The sequence below is a fragment of the Ochotona curzoniae genome, unplaced genomic scaffold (genome assembly GCF_017591425.1).
Source record: "Ochotona curzoniae isolate NIBS_2020 unplaced genomic scaffold, NIBS_Ocur_1.0 scaffold_2453, whole genome shotgun sequence".
Classification (NCBI taxonomy): Eukaryota; Metazoa; Chordata; class Mammalia; order Lagomorpha; family Ochotonidae; genus Ochotona; species Ochotona curzoniae.
In genome coordinates, this window is record NW_024467094.1 from 33189924 (window position 1) to 33206072 (window position 16149).

At 59.4% G+C, this 16149-nt stretch overlaps 3 non-coding genes across 3 annotated transcripts; all 3 read left to right on the plus strand.

The window, feature by feature from the left end:
• Positions 1–3853: 3853 nt before the first annotated feature.
• Positions 3854–4044, plus strand: LOC121170594. Its single transcript, XR_005886019.1, has one exon. It is a non-coding gene; the product is annotated as a U2 spliceosomal RNA (small nuclear RNA).
• Positions 4045–8141: 4097 nt separating this feature from the next.
• LOC121170595 lies at positions 8142–8332 on the plus strand. The gene has a single exon (XR_005886020.1). It is a non-coding gene; the product is annotated as a U2 spliceosomal RNA (small nuclear RNA).
• A 4105-nt stretch (positions 8333–12437) lies between these two features.
• Positions 12438–12628, plus strand: LOC121170596. The gene has a single exon (XR_005886021.1). It is a non-coding gene; the product is annotated as a U2 spliceosomal RNA (small nuclear RNA).
• Positions 12629–16149: the final 3521 nt, after the last annotated feature.

Here is a 16149-nt window from a genome sequence, read left to right on the forward strand (position 1 = left end):
TACGCTTGCAGCAATATGTCTTACACCCACTCTTTCATTACACACACCACCGCCACCAGGCCTCACGCTGCCTCACACCAAAGCCCCACACTCCATCTGGCTCTCCCCTGGCCGCAGGCGAACCTCTCCTCTCCTCTCCTCTCCTCTCCTCTCCTCTCCTCTCCTCTCCTCTCCTCTCCTCTCCTCTCCTCTTGCTTAGTCCTGCATTGCACCGTCTTCCCGCCCGAGTGCACTAACACAGTAGCGGGCAGCTGTGTCCCAAGTGGGAGACCTGCCTTGGACCCCGCAGTAGCCTTTTTTTTTTTACCCCACAGCAAGGGTCTCCCGTCCCCCTCCCCACTCCCACAGGAAAAAAAAAAGCACTGCCCCCTCCTAGCGTTGCCCGGGAAGACAGCCAACAGGCAGTGCCGGGGTCCGTCCAACACGCAAGAAGATGCTGAACACAGACACCATTGCATTCATCTGCGCTGCGCCCATCATCCGCACTTTCAAGATGACGGACGCCCTTGCTTAAGGGAGCAGCCTTGCAGCCCCAGGAAGAGCCCAGCGGCATACAAAGCTGTCCCTAAATCCTTGCCTTGTGGGAAGCTGGCAGGTCTTAGCACAGGGAGAAGACATTCACGCGGAGCCTCGGTGAGCTTTGATTCGTTCCTTGTGACTCATGGAAAGCAACAAGAAAAGCCAGTGCTGAGGCCAGGGCTGCTCTCTTCTGTTGGCTTGTGTTTCAAGATTGGATTGGGAAGGCAGATCTACGGAGAGCAGGAGAGACAGAGCAAGATCTTCCACTTCCCAAGTGATCAACATGGCCGGTGCTGCTGCGCCCAGCAGGAGCCAGGAGCCAGGCACTCCCGCCAGGTCTCCCACGCGGGTGCAGGGTCTCAAGGCCTTGGGCCGTCCTTGGCTGCTGTCCCAGGCCACAAGCAGGGAGCTGGATGGGAAGTGGAGCTGCTGGGACGAGAGCCGGCACACGTTTGGGATGCCAGCGTATTCGAGGTGAGGATTTTAGCCGCTGAGCCACCGCGCCGGGCCCTCTTCTGCTGTTTTTAGCCAGGGGGAGGCACAAAGGGCAGATGACACCAGGGAATGCGGTCTGCCGCTTGGTGTTCCAAGGTTTGACACAAGCCCAGGTGTTCCGGGCTTGCGAATAGCTCCCTTGTCAACCACCGATGCACTCAGCTCCTTCATGAGAGACCCAGCTGAAGCCCAGACTTGACTGTTGGGAATCGACCGGTAGACGGAAGACTGCCCTGCTTCCCTCCGAGCTCCCTGCTCTGGTGGCCTGGGAAAGTAGTTGAGGACGCTCCAGCACCGGGACCCTGCACCCGTGTGGGAGACCCGGAGGAAGCTCCTGGCTCCTGGGTTTGGATGGTCTCAGCCCCAGCTGTTGCGGTCACGTGGGGAGTAAACCGTTAGAGGGAAGATCTTGTACTCTGTGTCTCCTCCTCTCTGTAGATCTACCTTACCAATAAACAGAAATAAAGTTTCAAAAAAAAAAAAATACAACCCCAGATAATCCCATAAATCTTTCTTTAACATTGCACATGCAGAACATTACTCAGTGGGAGATCCCACTCATTCTGCCAAACAGTCACAACGTGGTTGTTAGGCCAAGGCGGTGGGAAACGGGATCTGGTGGGACTACATGGAGGCTCCTGGCTCCTGGCCTCAGATTCGCTGAGCTGCAACTGTTGAGGCCACTTGGGGAGTGAAACAGCAGATGGAACATTCTTCTCATGCTCTGTGAATCTGCCTTTCCAGTTAAAAAAAACATATGTCTCTTTTACTCTTTTACGCACACACACACACGCACGCACACGTATGTCATACACCCATGCCAGGCTGCAGTCCCTGCACGTAAGCGCTAGAACCAAGATAAGGAGCAGTCCAAACCAGTCCAGGTTGCCGTGGGTCAGGTCTGGGTGTGCGCAGGCCAGGCCGGGTCAGATCATGGCATCCGTTGGCAGACTGAGAGCCAGAAGGAGGTACAGGAGGGGCTGGGTCGGGCCGCAGAACGGGCCAGTTCACACTGGAGCCGGGATGGGGATCTGACTGTGCAAAGCTGGGCGATAGCCCCAACCGACATAAGCTCGAACTGGGAGCAGGCTGGACCAAAGCAGGCTGAAGCACCCCTGGTAGATGCCACGGTGAGATGAGCCATGCCAGTCTAGGGGCTGTGAGTGCTGTGTCCATGTGCACTGGGGGGTGGAGGGGTCCGATGGCGCTGGCTGGTTGGCCAGGACACTTCCGTCCACCTGCGAGGTGTGTGTTGGCTGGCTCCGTGAGCCCTGGAGGTGGGGAATCCAACAAGGCCTGTGCGATCTCTGGCCCAGGTCCTTGAGCCTGCCTGCACAGTGGGTGCCGTGTCCATTAACTTCAGCGGCAGGGGCTCCCCTGGGCCCAGGTTGCCTGGCCCAGGCATTTGGGCCCACCTGCACAGTGGATGCCAGATTTGTGATGCCTGGGGGCAGCCGTTCCCGTGGGCCCTGGGGTCGTCTGGGCTGGAATTTTCATCCTGACTGTGTGGTGGGTGCTGGGTTCGGGAGCCCCAGGGCTCAGATGTCCTCTGGGGCACAAGCTGCCTGGCCCAGGTCCCCGGGCCCACCTGCGAGGTGGGTGCCAGGCCCAGGAACCCCAGGAGTGGGCTTGCGGCAGGTCCTGGGCTTGGTTGCCTGGCCTGGCTCCTTGGACCCACCTGCGTGGTGGGCACTGGTTCTGTGAACCCCGGCATGGAGAGTCTGGCACGGCGGCTCTCTGGTCACTTGGCCTAGGTTCATGAGCCCCAGGGTGGGGGATGTGGCAGGGCACAGGACCTCGAGCGGGCACACGTTCCACCTGTGAGAACTGGTCTTCCTCGGTGTGAAGGATGGAGTGCTGGACCGCACGCAGACCATGGTGCACACAGCCCATTTTCCTGTGGAGGATATCTGGTCCCACGCCGAGAATAAGGAACAGAACCTATGGACGATTACCCCAGGCAAATGGGCAAATGATCACGGCAACTATCTGGACAACATGGAGACTCTAAGGTTGACTGTGCCAGCCAACGGACACTGGAAGGGACTTCTCCTCCACGGATCGGCCAGACCGACAGAGTTCAGAACTGTCACACGCACCTGGGCAGAACACTCACAGCATGGGTCACGCGGGGCCCTGGGTCGAGATGGGGGGGGCTGCTCCCTGTCCTCGGGTCCCGCGATGGCTGGGAGAATGGGTATGACTTCTGCCCTTACTCACCCTTCTCCCCAGGCATGGGCAGAAGACACAGAAAGTCTGGGAACAACGATCACACCCATTTGGCCCTCACCCTGCATCCCTCCCGACCAGATCAACTCTGTAAACGCCACCTAAGGTCCTACTCCTAAGGACAGCAGCAGCGATGATGGCTTATGCATTCCGGTGGACTGGGCGGGCGCGTGGGGGGCGGGCTAGCCCTTCTCTCCGCACTCCACATCCCTCTGCCCGCTCCCGGGCCGCAGACGGCTCAGGACAGCCCCTGGCAGTCGTGGGGAGGGCATCCGTCCCGCGTGGGCAGCCGAGACGCCCCGACGGGCACCGGGCCGGGTGCTCGGGGCGGGCGGGTCCGTGGGCGGGTCCGTGGGCGGGGCATGCAGATGTCGGGGCTCGGGCCCCGCCCAGCAGCGCGTCCGAGCCGCGCGCGAGTGGAGACGAGGTTTGGCGGCGGCGGCCGAGGAGGAGCGGGAGGAGCGGGAGGAGGTGGCGCGGCAGGCGCGTGCGCGGGCGGGTGCGGGGTCGGGGTCGGGGTCGGGGTCGGGGTCGGGGTCGGGCGCGGGGTGAGCGTGAGTGTGAGGGGCAGGGTGTGTTGGTGTGTAGGGCGCGTTGTGTTAGTGCGGGTATCGCTTCTCGGCCTTTTGGCTAAGATCAAGTGTAGTATCTGTTCTTATCAGTTTAATATCTGATACGTCCTCTATCCGAGGACAATATATTAAATGGATTTTTGGAGCCTGGAGTTGGAATAGGAGCTTGCTCCGTCCACTCCGCGCATCGACCTGGTATTGCAGTACCTCCAGGAACGGTGCACCCCCTTGGGGGAAATGAGTGTAGTTACAACAGTAGAACTTTGTCTCTCCCTTGCCCAACTCTGCCCTTCGCACCTGCCACTTGTCTTTTGCTGGCATTTCTCCTGCAACCACTAACCGCTGCTGCTGCTGCTGCTCTCTCTCTTCCTCTGTCTTTCTTGCTTCCCAACAGCAACTTACTCGCCAACCACTTGCAATATACTGCATTTCTCATACCAACCTCCTCCCACAATGCGCAGCCTCACACTCTTCCCTGCAACACTACGCTTGCAGCAACATGTCTTACACCCACTCTTTCATTACACACACCACCACCAGCAGGCCTCACGCTGCCTCACACCAAAGCCCAACACTCCATCTGGCTCTCCCCTCCCCTGGCTGCACGCGGACCTCTCCTCTCCTCTCCTCTCCTCTCCTCTCCTCTCCTCTCCTCTCCTCTCCTCTCCTCTCGCTTAGTCCTGCATTGCACCGTCTTCCCGCCCGAGTGCACTAACACAGTAGCGGGCAGCTGTGTCCCAAGTGGGGGACCTGCCTTGGACCCCGCAGTAGCGTTTTTTTTTTACCCCACAGCAAGGGTCTCCCGTCCTCCTCCCCACTCCCACAGGAAAAAAAAAAGGCACTGCCCCCTCCTAGCGTTGCCCGGGAAGACAGCCAACAGGCAGTGCCGGGGTCCGTCCAACACGCAAGAAGATGCTGAACACACACACCATTGCATTCATCTGCGCTGCGCCCATCATCCGCACTTTCAAGATGACAGACGCCCTTGCTTAAGGAAGCAGCCTTGCAGCCCCAGGAAGAGCCCAGCGGCATACAAAGCTGTCCCTAAATCCTTGCCTTGTGGGAAGCTGGCAGGTCTTAGCACAGGGAGAAGACATTCACGCGGAGCCTCGGTGAGCTTTGATTCGTTCCTTGTGACTCATGGAAAGCAACAAGAAAAGCCAGTGCTGAGGCCAGGGCTGCTCTCTTCTGTTGGCTTGTGTTTCAAGATTGGATTGGGAAGGCAGATCTACGGAGAGCAGGAGAGACAGAGCAAGATCTTCCACTTCCCAAGTGATCAACATGGCCGGTGCTGCTGCGCCCAGCAGGAGCCAGGAGCCAGGCACTCCCGCCAGGTCTCCCACGCGGGTGCAGGGTCTCAAGGCCTTGGGCCGTCCTTGGCTGCTGTCCCAGGCCACAAGCAGGGAGCTGGATGGGAAGTGGAGCTGCTGGGACGAGAGCCGGCACACGTTTGGGATGCCAGCGTATTCGAGGTGAGGATTTTAGCCGCTGAGCCACCGCGCCGGGCCCTCTTCTGCTGTTTTTAGCCAGGGGGAGGCACAAAGGGCAGATGACACCAGGGAATGCGGTCTGCCGCTTGGTGTTCCAAGGTTTGACACAAGCCCAGGTGTTCCGGGCTTGCGAATAGCTCCCTTGTCAACCACCGATGCACTCAGCTCCTTCATGAGAGACCCAGCTGAAGCCCAGACTTGACTGTTGGGAATCGACCGGTAGACGGAAGACTGCCCTGCTTCCCTCCGAGCTCCCTGCTCTGGTGGCCTGGGAAAGTAGTTGAGGACGCTCCAGCACCGGGACCCTGCACCCGTGTGGGAGACCCGGAGGAAGCTCCTGGCTCCTGGGTTTGGATGGTCTCAGCCCCAGCTGTTGCGGTCACGTGGGGAGTAAACCGTTAGAGGGAAGATCTTGTACTCTGTGTCTCCTCCTCTCTGTAGATCTACCTTACCAATAAACAGAAATAAAGTTTCAAAAAAAAAAAAATACAACCCCAGATAATCCCATAAATCTTTCTTTAACATTGCACATGCAGAACATTACTCAGTGGGAGATCCCACTCATTCTGCCAAACAGTCACAACGTGGTTGTTAGGCCAAGGCGGTGGGAAACGGGATCTGGTGGGACTACATGGAGGCTCCTGGCTCCTGGCCTCAGATTCGCTGAGCTGCAACTGTTGAGGCCACTTGGGGAGTGAAACAGCAGATGGAACATTCTTCTCATGCTCTGTGAATCTGCCTTTCCAGTTAAAAAAAACATATGTCTCTTTTACTCTTTTACGCACACACACACACGCACGCACACGTATGTCATACACCCATGCCAGGCTGCAGTCCCTGCACGTAAGCGCTAGAACCAAGATAAGGAGCAGTCCAAACCAGTCCAGGTTGCCGTGGGTCAGGTCTGGGTGTGCGCAGGCCAGGCCGGGTCAGATCATGGCATCCGTTGGCAGACTGAGAGCCAGAAGGAGGTACAGGAGGGGCTGGGTCGGGCCGCAGAACGGGCCAGTTCACACTGGAGCCGGGATGGGGATCTGACTGTGCAAAGCTGGGCGATAGCCCCAACCGACATAAGCTCGAACTGGGAGCAGGCTGGACCAAAGCAGGCTGAAGCACCCCTGGTAGATGCCACGGTGAGATGAGCCATGCCAGTCTAGGGGCTGTGAGTGCTGTGTCCATGTGCACTGGGGGGTGGAGGGGTCCGATGGCGCTGGCTGGTTGGCCAGGACACTTCCGTCCACCTGCGAGGTGTGTGTTGGCTGGCTCCGTGAGCCCTGGAGGTGGGGAATCCAACAAGGCCTGTGCGATCTCTGGCCCAGGTCCTTGAGCCTGCCTGCACAGTGGGTGCCGTGTCCATTAACTTCAGCGGCAGGGGCTCCCCTGGGCCCAGGTTGCCTGGCCCAGGCATTTGGGCCCACCTGCACAGTGGATGCCAGATTTGTGATGCCTGGGGGCAGCCGTTCCCGTGGGCCCTGGGGTCGTCTGGGCTGGAATTTTCATCCTGACTGTGTGGTGGGTGCTGGGTTCGGGAGCCCCAGGGCTCAGATGTCCTCTGGGGCACAAGCTGCCTGGCCCAGGTCCCCGGGCCCACCTGCGAGGTGGGTGCCAGGCCCAGGAACCCCAGGAGTGGGCTTGCGGCAGGTCCTGGGCTTGGTTGCCTGGCCTGGCTCCTTGGACCCACCTGCGTGGTGGGCACTGGTTCTGTGAACCCCGGCATGGAGAGTCTGGCACGGCGGCTCTCTGGTCACTTGGCCTAGGTTCATGAGCCCCAGGGTGGGGGATGTGGCAGGGCACAGGACCTCGAGCGGGCACACGTTCCACCTGTGAGAACTGGTCTTCCTCGGTGTGAAGGATGGAGTGCTGGACCGCACGCAGACCATGGTGCACACAGCCCATTTTCCTGTGGAGGATATCTGGTCCCACGCCGAGAATAAGGAACAGAACCTATGGACGATTACCCCAGGCAAATGGGCAAATGATCACGGCAACTATCTGGACAACATGGAGACTCTAAGGTTGACTGTGCCAGCCAACGGACACTGGAAGGGACTTCTCCTCCACGGATCGGCCAGACCGACAGAGTTCAGAACTGTCACACGCACCTGGGCAGAACACTCACAGCATGGGTCACGCGGGGCCCTGGGTCGAGATGGGGGGGCTGCTCCCTGTCCTCGGGTCCCGCGATGGCTGGGAGAATGGGTATGACTTCTGCCCTTACTCACCCTTCTCCCCAGGCATGGGCAGAAGACACAGAAAGTCTGGGAACAACGATCACACCCATTTGGCCCTCACCCTGCATCCCTCCCGACCAGATCAACTCTGTAAACGCCACCTAAGGTCCTACTCCTAAGGACAGCAGCAGCGATGATGGCTTATGCATTCCGGTGGACTGGGCGGGCGCGTGGGGGGCGGGCTAGCCCTTCTCTCCGCACTCCACATCCCTCTGCCCGCTCCCGGGCCGCAGACGGCTCAGGACAGCCCCTGGCAGTCGTGGGGAGGGCATCCGTCCCGCGTGGGCAGCCGAGACTCCCCGACGGGCACCGGGCCGGGTGCTCGGGGCGGGCGGGTCCGTGGGCGGGTCCGTGGGCGGGGCATGCAGATGTCGGGGCTCGGGCCCCGCCCAGCAGCGCGTCCGAGCCGCGCGCGAGTGGAGACGAGGTTTGGCGGCGGCGGCCGAGGAGGAGCGGGAGGGAGGAGGTGGCGCGGCAGGCGCGTGCGCGGGCGGGTGCGGGGTCGGGGTCGGGGTCGGGGTCGGGGTCGGGGTCGGGCGCGGGGTGAGCGTGAGTGTGAGGGGCAGGGTGTGTTGGTGTGTAGGGCGCGTTGTGTTAGTGCGGGTATCGCTTCTCGGCCTTTTGGCTAAGATCAAGTGTAGTATCTGTTCTTATCAGTTTAATATCTGATACGTCCTCTATCCGAGGACAATATATTAAATGGATTTTTGGAGCCTGGAGTTGGAATAGGAGCTTGCTCCGTCCACTCCGCGCATCGACCTGGTATTGCAGTACCTCCAGGAACGGTGCACCCCCTTGGGGGAAATGAGTGTAGTTACAACAGTAGAACTTTGTCTCTCCCTTGCCCAACTCTGCCTTCCTCTCGCACTTGCACCTGCCACTTGTCTTTTGCTGGCATTTCTCCTGCAACCACTAACCGCTGCTGCTGCTGCTGCCTCTCTCTTCCTCTGTCTTTCTTGCTTCCCAACAGCAACTTACTCGCCAACCACTTGCAATATACTGCATTTCTCATACCAACCTCCTCCCACAATGCGCAGCCTCACACTCTTCCCTGCAACACTACGCTTGCAGCAACATGTCTTACACCCACTCTTTCATTACACACACCACCACCAGCAGGCCTCACGCTGCCTCACACCAAAGCCCAACACTCCATCTGGCTCTCCCCTCCCCTGGCTGCACGCGGACCTCTCCTCTCCTCTCCTCTCCTCTCCTCTCCTCTCCTCTCCTCTCCTCTCCTCTCCTCTCGCTTAGTCCTGCATTGCACCGTCTTCCCGCCCGAGTGCACTAACACAGTAGCGGGCAGCTGTGTCCCAAGTGGGGGACCTGCCTTGGACCCCGCAGTAGCGTTTTTTTTTTACCCCACAGCAAGGGTCTCCCGTCCTCCTCCCCACTCCCACAGGAAAAAAAAAAGGCACTGCCCCCTCCTAGCGTTGCCCGGGAAGACAGCCAACAGGCAGTGCCGGGGTCCGTCCAACACGCAAGAAGATGCTGAACACACACACCATTGCATTCATCTGCGCTGCGCCCATCATCCGCACTTTCAAGATGACAGACGCCCTTGCTTAAGGAAGCAGCCTTGCAGCCCCAGGAAGAGCCCAGCGGCATACAAAGCTGTCCCTAAATCCTTGCCTTGTGGGAAGCTGGCAGGTCTTAGCACAGGGAGAAGACATTCACGCGGAGCCTCGGTGAGCTTTGATTCGTTCCTTGTGACTCATGGAAAGCAACAAGAAAAGCCAGTGCTGAGGCCAGGGCTGCTCTCTTCTGTTGGCTTGTGTTTCAAGATTGGATTGGGAAGGCAGATCTACGGAGAGCAGGAGAGACAGAGCAAGATCTTCCACTTCCCAAGTGATCAACATGGCCGGTGCTGCTGCGCCCAGCAGGAGCCAGGAGCCAGGCACTCCCGCCAGGTCTCCCACGCGGGTGCAGGGTCTCAAGGCCTTGGGCCGTCCTTGGCTGCTGTCCCAGGCCACAAGCAGGGAGCTGGATGGGAAGTGGAGCTGCTGGGACGAGAGCCGGCACACGTTTGGGATGCCAGCGTATTCGAGGTGAGGATTTTAGCCGCTGAGCCACCGCGCCGGGCCCTCTTCTGCTGTTTTTAGCCAGGGGGAGGCACAAAGGGCAGATGACACCAGGGAATGCGGTCTGCCGCTTGGTGTTCCAAGGTTTGACACAAGCCCAGGTGTTCCGGGCTTGCGAATAGCTCCCTTGTCAACCACCGATGCACTCAGCTCCTTCATGAGAGACCCAGCTGAAGCCCAGACTTGACTGTTGGGAATCGACCGGTAGACGGAAGACTGCCCTGCTTCCCTCCGAGCTCCCTGCTCTGGTGGCCTGGGAAAGTAGTTGAGGACGCTCCAGCACCGGGACCCTGCACCCGTGTGGGAGACCCGGAGGAAGCTCCTGGCTCCTGGGTTTGGATGGTCTCAGCCCCAGCTGTTGCGGTCACGTGGGGAGTAAACCGTTAGAGGGAAGATCTTGTACTCTGTGTCTCCTCCTCTCTGTAGATCTACCTTACCAATAAACAGAAATAAAGTTTCAAAAAAAAAAAAATACAACCCCAGATAATCCCATAAATCTTTCTTTAACATTGCACATGCAGAACATTACTCAGTGGGAGATCCCACTCATTCTGCCAAACAGTCACAACGTGGTTGTTAGGCCAAGGCGGTGGGAAACGGGATCTGGTGGGACTACATGGAGGCTCCTGGCTCCTGGCCTCAGATTCGCTGAGCTGCAACTGTTGAGGCCACTTGGGGAGTGAAACAGCAGATGGAACATTCTTCTCATGCTCTGTGAATCTGCCTTTCCAGTTAAAAAAAACATATGTCTCTTTTACTCTTTTACGCACACACACACACGCACGCACACGTATGTCATACACCCATGCCAGGCTGCAGTCCCTGCACGTAAGCGCTAGAACCAAGATAAGGAGCAGTCCAAACCAGTCCAGGTTGCCGTGGGTCAGGTCTGGGTGTGCGCAGGCCAGGCCGGGTCAGATCATGGCATCCGTTGGCAGACTGAGAGCCAGAAGGAGGTACAGGAGGGGCTGGGTCGGGCCGCAGAACGGGCCAGTTCACACTGGAGCCGGGATGGGGATCTGACTGTGCAAAGCTGGGCGATAGCCCCAACCGACATAAGCTCGAACTGGGAGCAGGCTGGACCAAAGCAGGCTGAAGCACCCCTGGTAGATGCCACGGTGAGATGAGCCATGCCAGTCTAGGGGCTGTGAGTGCTGTGTCCATGTGCACTGGGGGGTGGAGGGGTCCGATGGCGCTGGCTGGTTGGCCAGGACACTTCCGTCCACCTGCGAGGTGTGTGTTGGCTGGCTCCGTGAGCCCTGGAGGTGGGGAATCCAACAAGGCCTGTGCGATCTCTGGCCCAGGTCCTTGAGCCTGCCTGCACAGTGGGTGCCGTGTCCATTAACTTCAGCGGCAGGGGCTCCCCTGGGCCCAGGTTGCCTGGCCCAGGCATTTGGGCCCACCTGCACAGTGGATGCCAGATTTGTGATGCCTGGGGGCAGCCGTTCCCGTGGGCCCTGGGGTCGTCTGGGCTGGAATTTTCATCCTGACTGTGTGGTGGGTGCTGGGTTCGGGAGCCCCAGGGCTCAGATGTCCTCTGGGGCACAAGCTGCCTGGCCCAGGTCCCCGGGCCCACCTGCGAGGTGGGTGCCAGGCCCAGGAACCCCAGGAGTGGGCTTGCGGCAGGTCCTGGGCTTGGTTGCCTGGCCTGGCTCCTTGGACCCACCTGCGTGGTGGGCACTGGTTCTGTGAACCCCGGCATGGAGAGTCTGGCACGGCGGCTCTCTGGTCACTTGGCCTAGGTTCATGAGCCCCAGGGTGGGGGATGTGGCAGGGCACAGGACCTCGAGCGGGCACACGTTCCACCTGTGAGAACTGGTCTTCCTCGGTGTGAAGGATGGAGTGCTGGACCGCACGCAGACCATGGTGCACACAGCCCATTTTCCTGTGGAGGATATCTGGTCCCACGCCGAGAATAAGGAACAGAACCTATGGACGATTACCCCAGGCAAATGGGCAAATGATCACGGCAACTATCTGGACAACATGGAGACTCTAAGGTTGACTGTGCCAGCCAACGGACACTGGAAGGGACTTCTCCTCCACGGATCGGCCAGACCGACAGAGTTCAGAACTGTCACACGCACCTGGGCAGAACACTCACAGCATGGGTCACGCGGGGCCCTGGGTCGAGATGGGGGGGCTGCTCCCTGTCCTCGGGTCCCGCGATGGCTGGGAGAATGGGTATGACTTCTGCCCTTACTCACCCTTCTCCCCAGGCATGGGCAGAAGACACAGAAAGTCTGGGAACAACGATCACACCCATTTGGCCCTCACCCTGCATCCCTCCCGACCAGATCAACTCTGTAAACGCCACCTAAGGTCCTACTCCTAAGGACAGCAGCAGCGATGATGGCTTATGCATTCCGGTGGACTGGGCGGGCGCGTGGGGGGCGGGCTAGCCCTTCTCTCCGCACTCCACATCCCTCTGCCCGCTCCCGGGCCGCAGACGGCTCAGGACAGCCCCTGGCAGTCGTGGGGAGGGCATCCGTCCCGCGTGGGCAGCCGAGACTCCCCGACGGGCACCGGGCCGGGTGCTCGGGGCGGGCGGGTCCGTGGGCGGGTCCGTGGGCGGGGCATGCAGATGTCGGGGCTCGGGCCCCGCCCAGCAGCGCGTCCGAGCCGCGCGCGAGTGGAGACGAGGTTTGGCGGCGGCGGCCGAGGAGGAGGAGCGGGAGGAGGTGGCGCGGCAGGCGCGTGCGCGGGCGGGTGCGGGGTCGGGGTCGGGGTCGGGGTCGGGGTCGGGGTCGGGCGCGGGGTGAGCGTGAGTGTGAGGGGCAGGGTGTGTTGGTGTGTAGGGCGCGTTGTGTTAGTGCGGGTATCGCTTCTCGGCCTTTTGGCTAAGATCAAGTGTAGTATCTGTTCTTATCAGTTTAATATCTGATACGTCCTCTATCCGAGGACAATATATTAAATGGATTTTTGGAGCCTGGAGTTGGAATAGGAGCTTGCTCCGTCCACTCCGCGCATCGACCTGGTATTGCAGTACCTCCAGGAACGGTGCACCCCCTTGGGGGAAATGAGTGTAGTTACAACAGTAGAACTTTGTCTCTCCCTTGCCCAACTCTGCCTCCTCTCTGCACTTGCACCTGCCACTTGTCTTTTGCTGGCATTTCTCCTGCAACCACTAACCGCTCTGCTGCTGCTGCTGCTCTCTCTCTTCCTCTGTCTTTCTTGCTTCCCAACAGCAACTTACTCGCCAACCACTTGCAATATACTGCATTTCTCATACCAACCTCCTCCCACAATGCGCAGCCTCACACTCTTCCCTGCAACACTACGCTTGCAGCAACATGTCTTACACCCACTCTTTCATTACACACACCACCACCAGCAGGCCTCACGCTGCCTCACACCAAAGCCCAACACTCCATCTGGCTCTCCCCTCCCCTGGCTGCACGCGGACCTCTCCTCTCCTCTCCTCTCCTCTCCTCTCCTCTCCTCTCCTCTCCTCTCCTCTCCTCTCGCTTAGTCCTGCATTGCACCGTCTTCCCGCCCGAGTGCACTAACACAGTAGCGGGCAGCTGTGTCCCAAGTGGGGGACCTGCCTTGGACCCCGCAGTAGCGTTTTTTTTTTACCCCACAGCAAGGGTCTCCCGTCCTCCTCCCCACTCCCACAGGAAAAAAAAAAGGCACTGCCCCCTCCTAGCGTTGCCCGGGAAGACAGCCAACAGGCAGTGCCGGGGTCCGTCCAACACGCAAGAAGATGCTGAACACACACACCATTGCATTCATCTGCGCTGCGCCCATCATCCGCACTTTCAAGATGACGGACGCCCTTGCTTAAGGAAGCAGCCTTGCAGCCCCAGGAAGAGCCCAGCGGCATACAAAGCTGTCCCTAAATCCTTGCCTTGTGGGAAGCTGGCAGGTCTTAGCACAGGGAGAAGACATTCACGCGGAGCCTCGGTGAGCTTTGATTCGTTCCTTGTGACTCATGGAAAGCAACAAGAAAAGCCAGTGCTGAGGCCAGGGCTGCTCTCTTCTGTTGGCTTGTGTTTCAAGATTGGATTGGGAAGGCAGATCTACGGAGAGCAGGAGAGACAGAGCAAGATCTTCCACTTCCCAAGTGATCAACATGGCCGGTGCTGCTGCGCCCAGCAGGAGCCAGGAGCCAGGCACTCCCGCCAGGTCTCCCACGCGGGTGCAGGGTCTCAAGGCCTTGGGCCGTCCTTGGCTGCTGTCCCAGGCCACAAGCAGGGAGCTGGATGGGAAGTGGAGCTGCTGGGACGAGAGCCGGCACACGTTTGGGATGCCAGCGTATTCGAGGTGAGGATTTTAGCCGCTGAGCCACCGCGCCGGGCCCTCTTCTGCTGTTTTTAGCCAGGGGGAGGCACAAAGGGCAGATGACACCAGGGAATGCGGTCTGCCGCTTGGTGTTCCAAGGTTTGACACAAGCCCAGGTGTTCCGGGCTTGCGAATAGCTCCCTTGTCAACCACCGATGCACTCAGCTCCTTCATGAGAGACCCAGCTGAAGCCCAGACTTGACTGTTGGGAATCGACCGGTAGACGGAAGACTGCCCTGCTTCCCTCCGAGCTCCCTGCTCTGGTGGCCTGGGAAAGTAGTTGAGGACGCTCCAGCACCGGGACCCTGCACCCGTGTGGGAGACCCGGAGGAAGCTCCTGGCTCCTGGGTTTGGATGGTCTCAGCCCCAGCTGTTGCGGTCACGTGGGGAGTAAACCGTTAGAGGGAAGATCTTGTACTCTGTGTCTCCTCCTCTCTGTAGATCTACCTTACCAATAAACAGAAATAAAGTTTCAAAAAAAAAAAAATACAACCCCAGATAATCCCATAAATCTTTCTTTAACATTGCACATGCAGAACATTACTCAGTGGGAGATCCCACTCATTCTGCCAAACAGTCACAACGTGGTTGTTAGGCCAAGGCGGTGGGAAACGGGATCTGGTGGGACTACATGGAGGCTCCTGGCTCCTGGCCTCAGATTCGCTGAGCTGCAACTGTTGAGGCCACTTGGGGAGTGAAACAGCAGATGGAACATTCTTCTCATGCTCTGTGAATCTGCCTTTCCAGTTAAAAAAAAACATATGTCTCTTTTACTCTTTTACGCACACACACACACGCACGCACACGTATGTCATACACCCATGCCAGGCTGCAGTCCCTGCACGTAAGCGCTAGAACCAAGATAAGGAGCAGTCCAAACCAGTCCAGGTTGCCGTGGGTCAGGTCTGGGTGTGCGCAGGCCAGGCCGGGTCAGATCATGGCATCCGTTGGCAGACTGAGAGCCAGAAGGAGGTACAGGAGGGGCTGGGTCGGGCCGCAGAACGGGCCAGTTCACACTGGAGCCGGGATGGGGATCTGACTGTGCAAAGCTGGGCGATAGCCCCAACCGACATAAGCTCGAACTGGGAGCAGGCTGGACCAAAGCAGGCTGAAGCACCCCTGGTAGATGCCACGGTGAGATGAGCCATGCCAGTCTAGGGGCTGTGAGTGCTGTGTCCATGTGCACTGGGGGGTGGAGGGGTCCGATGGCGCTGGCTGGTTGGCCAGGACACTTCCGTCCACCTGCGAGGTGTGTGTTGGCTGGCTCCGTGAGCCCTGGAGGTGGGGAATCCAACAAGGCCTGTGCGATCTCTGGCCCAGGTCCTTGAGCCTGCCTGCACAGTGGGTGCCGTGTCCATTAACTTCAGCGGCAGGGGCTCCCCTGGGCCCAGGTTGCCTGGCCCAGGCATTTGGGCCCACCTGCACAGTGGATGCCAGATTTGTGATGCCTGGGGGCAGCCGTTCCCGTGGGCCCTGGGGTCGTCTGGGCTGGAATTTTCATCCTGACTGTGTGGTGGGTGCTGGGTTCGGGAGCCCCAGGGCTCAGATGTCCTCTGGGGCACAAGCTGCCTGGCCCAGGTCCCCGGGCCCACCTGCGAGGTGGGTGCCAGGCCCAGGAACCCCAGGAGTGGGCTTGCGGCAGGTCCTGGGCTTGGTTGCCTGGCCTGGCTCCTTGGACCCACCTGCGTGGTGGGCACTGGTTCTGTGAACCCCGGCATGGAGAGTCTGGCACGGCGGCTCTCTGGTCACTTGGCCTAGGTTCATGAGCCCCAGGGTGGGGGATGTGGCAGGGCACAGGACCTCGAGCGGGCACACGTTCCACCTGTGAGAACTGGTCTTCCTCGGTGTGAAGGATGGAGTGCTGGACCGCACGCAGACCATGGTGCACACAGCCCATTTTCCTGTGGAGGATATCTGGTCCCACGCCGAGAATAAGGAACAGAACCTATGGACGATTACCCCAGGCAAATGGGCAAATGATCACGGCAACTATCTGGACAACATGGAGACTCTAAGGTTGACTGTGCCAGCCAACGGACACTGGAAGGGACTTCTCCTCCACGGATCGGCCAGACCGACAGAGTTCAGAACTGTCACACGCACCTGGGCAGAACACTCACAGCATGGGTCACGCGGGGCCCTGGGTCGAGATGGGGGGGGCTGCTCCCTGTCCTCGGGTCCCGCGATGGCTGGGAGAATGGGTATGACTTCTGCCCTTACTCACCCTTCTCCCCAGGCATGGGCAGAA